The sequence below is a fragment of the Hetaerina americana genome, unplaced genomic scaffold, assembly GCF_022747635.1.
Source record: "Hetaerina americana unplaced genomic scaffold, ioHetAmer1.1.p SCAF_584, whole genome shotgun sequence".
NCBI lineage: Eukaryota > Metazoa > Arthropoda > Insecta > Odonata > Calopterygidae > Hetaerina > Hetaerina americana.
This window is the reverse complement of record NW_027287188.1, coordinates 70,001-72,500: the sequence shown is the minus strand read 5'-3', so window position 1 is coordinate 72,500 and position 2,500 is coordinate 70,001. Positions and strand designations below refer to the sequence as shown.

General features: G+C 48.3%; 1 non-coding gene across 1 annotated transcript in view; it reads right to left on the bottom strand.

Annotated features, from left to right (window-relative positions):
* Positions 1-1,530, bottom strand: part of LOC139694872 (small subunit ribosomal RNA) — a 1,865-nt gene extending 335 nt beyond the window's left edge. Inside the window, exon 1 of the ribosomal RNA XR_011702227.1 lies at positions 1-1,530. This exon is cut by the window's left edge and continues 335 nt beyond it. This is a non-coding gene — a ribosomal RNA (small subunit ribosomal RNA).
* Positions 1,531-2,500: the final 970 nt, after the last annotated feature.

Here is a 2,500-nt window from a genome sequence, read left to right as displayed (position 1 = left end):
TTCAGTGTAGCGCGCGTGCGGCCCAGAACATCTAAGGGCATCACAGACCTGTTATTGCTCAATCTCGTGCGGCTAGGAGCCGCCTGTCCCTCTAAGAAGATAGCTACGTCGGAAGCATAATAGATTCCGACGCCTAGTTAGCAGGCCAGAGTCTCGTTCGTTATCGGAATTAACCAGACAAATCGCTCCACCAACTAAGAACGGCCATGCACCACCACCCACCGAATCAAGAAAGAGCTCTTATTCTGTCAATCCTACCGGTGTCTGGGCCTGGTGAGGTTTCCCGTGTTGAGTCAAATTAAGCCGCAGGCTCCACTCCTGGTGGTGCCCTTCCGTCAATTCCTTTAAGTTTGAGCTTTGCAACCATACTTCCCCCGGAACCCAAGAGCTTTGGTTTCCCGGAAGCTGCCCGCCGAGTCATAGAAGGAACTTCGGCGGATGGCTAGCTGGCATCGTTTATGGTTAGAACTAGGGCGGTATCTGATCGCCTTCGAACCTCTAACTTTCGTTCTTGATCAACGAAAACGTTCTTGGCAAATGCTTTCGCATCGGTTCGTCTTGCGACGATCCAAGAATTTCACCTCTAACGTCGCAATACGAATGCCCCCGTCCGTCCCTATTAATCATTACCTCGAGTTCTGAAAACCAACAAAATGGAACCGAGGTCCTATTCCATTATTCCATGCACACAGTATTCAGGCGACCAACGGCCTGCTTTGAGCACTCTAATTTGTTCAAAGTAAACGTGCCGGCCCACCAAGGCACTCGGTGAAGAGGACCAAAGAAGGATAACGGAGCCTCGCGGACCCCACCGGCAGGACGTCCGGACCGGCCAGTTGAGCACCGACAAGCGGCGAACCGACCGTCCGAGACACACCTCCGACTACGAGCTTTTTAACCGCAACAACTTTAATATACGCTATTGGAGCTGGAATTACCGCGGCTGCTGGCACCAGACTTGCCCTCCAATAGATCCTCGTTAAAGGATTTAAAGTGTTCTCATTCCGATTACGGGGCCTCGGATGAGTCCCGTATCGTTATTTTTCGTCACTACCTCCCCGTTCCGGGAGTGGGTAATTTGCGCGCCTGCTGCCTTCCTTGGATGTGGTAGCCGTTTCTCAGGCTCCCTCTCCGGGATCGAACCCTGATTCCCCGTCACCCGTTACAACCATGGTAGGCGCAGAACCTACCATCGAAAGTTGATAAGGCAGACATTTGAAAGATGCGTCGCCGGCGCTCAGACCGTGCGATCAGCCAAAAGTTATTCAGAGTCACCAAGGCAACGGACGGAAGACCGACCGATTGGTTTTGTTCTAATAAAAGCACCCCTTCCATCACTGGTCGAGGCACGAGTTTCATGTATTAGCTCTAGAATTACCACAGTTATCCATGTAAGTGTGGGTAAGATCCAAGGAACCATAACTGATTTAATGAGCCATTCGCGGTTTCGCCTTAAAGCGGTTAGTACTGAGACATGCATGGCTTAATCTTTGAGACAAGCATATGACTACTGGCAGGATCAACCAGGGAGCTTGCATGGGCTATGTTCCCGGCGGAATCACCCACCGGGACCACGCTTAGCTCGATTTTCTCGCGAGGAGAACGTTCAATTTTCACCGACTCCGAGCCCACTCGACACCGGGAATCGACCGGGGGTTTCCCGGCAACCCGCATGGCGTCGGTATTTGCCCGAAAATTTATACTTTCGTGTTCCAAATCCAAAAGGGACTAGGTAGAGGTGGGCGAGATCCGAAGAGACCGAGAACCAACCCCGAATCACTTCCTCGCCATTTGCTGACCGGTTGGACTCGCCAATGCGATACTCCACATATAAGTCAAAATCATTTTGGGATCCCCTTGGACATTGCTCAGAATGGCGCAATCGCCGGTGTTTTTCGGAGATTCTGGGCAAAAAGACTGGTCCAAAACGCCGATTTTTTGCGGGACTTAGAAAATTTTCGACCATTTTCCAAAGATTACGTTCTCTCTGCATGTCCTTCCCAGTTTACCCTTACTTCTTACTTTATTATTATTAATCGGCACTTAGAAAATTTTTCCAAGTAATTTATTCGTTTTCAGCGAATAATTTGCGCATTAAATTCGCTTCACTTGCGGATTTTTTCCCGGAAGAATTGCAAAAATCGTTACATCAGTTACAAACCAAGTCAACCTTTCAACATATATATATCGTTACTTAACACTTAATTCATTTTCCTCGACATTATAAGCCAGGCATGGAAATATCCCCTTCCCTCGCCCATATTTCGCAATATCCAAAAAAAAAGCAATTTTTAATCGTTTGTTTGGACTTGTACGTTCCCTTCATTGCCTTTATTTAATAAAAAGGTAGTGATATCCTCATGGAAACGGCTTTCATGTAAAGGAATAATAGCCGTTCTTATTATTGACCGTGTTAGTCACCGTGGACAGATGGGATTCGCTCCGGATAAGTCGGTTCTCAACCAGCCATAACATTTACTCCGCGTTGGAGAACCATGTC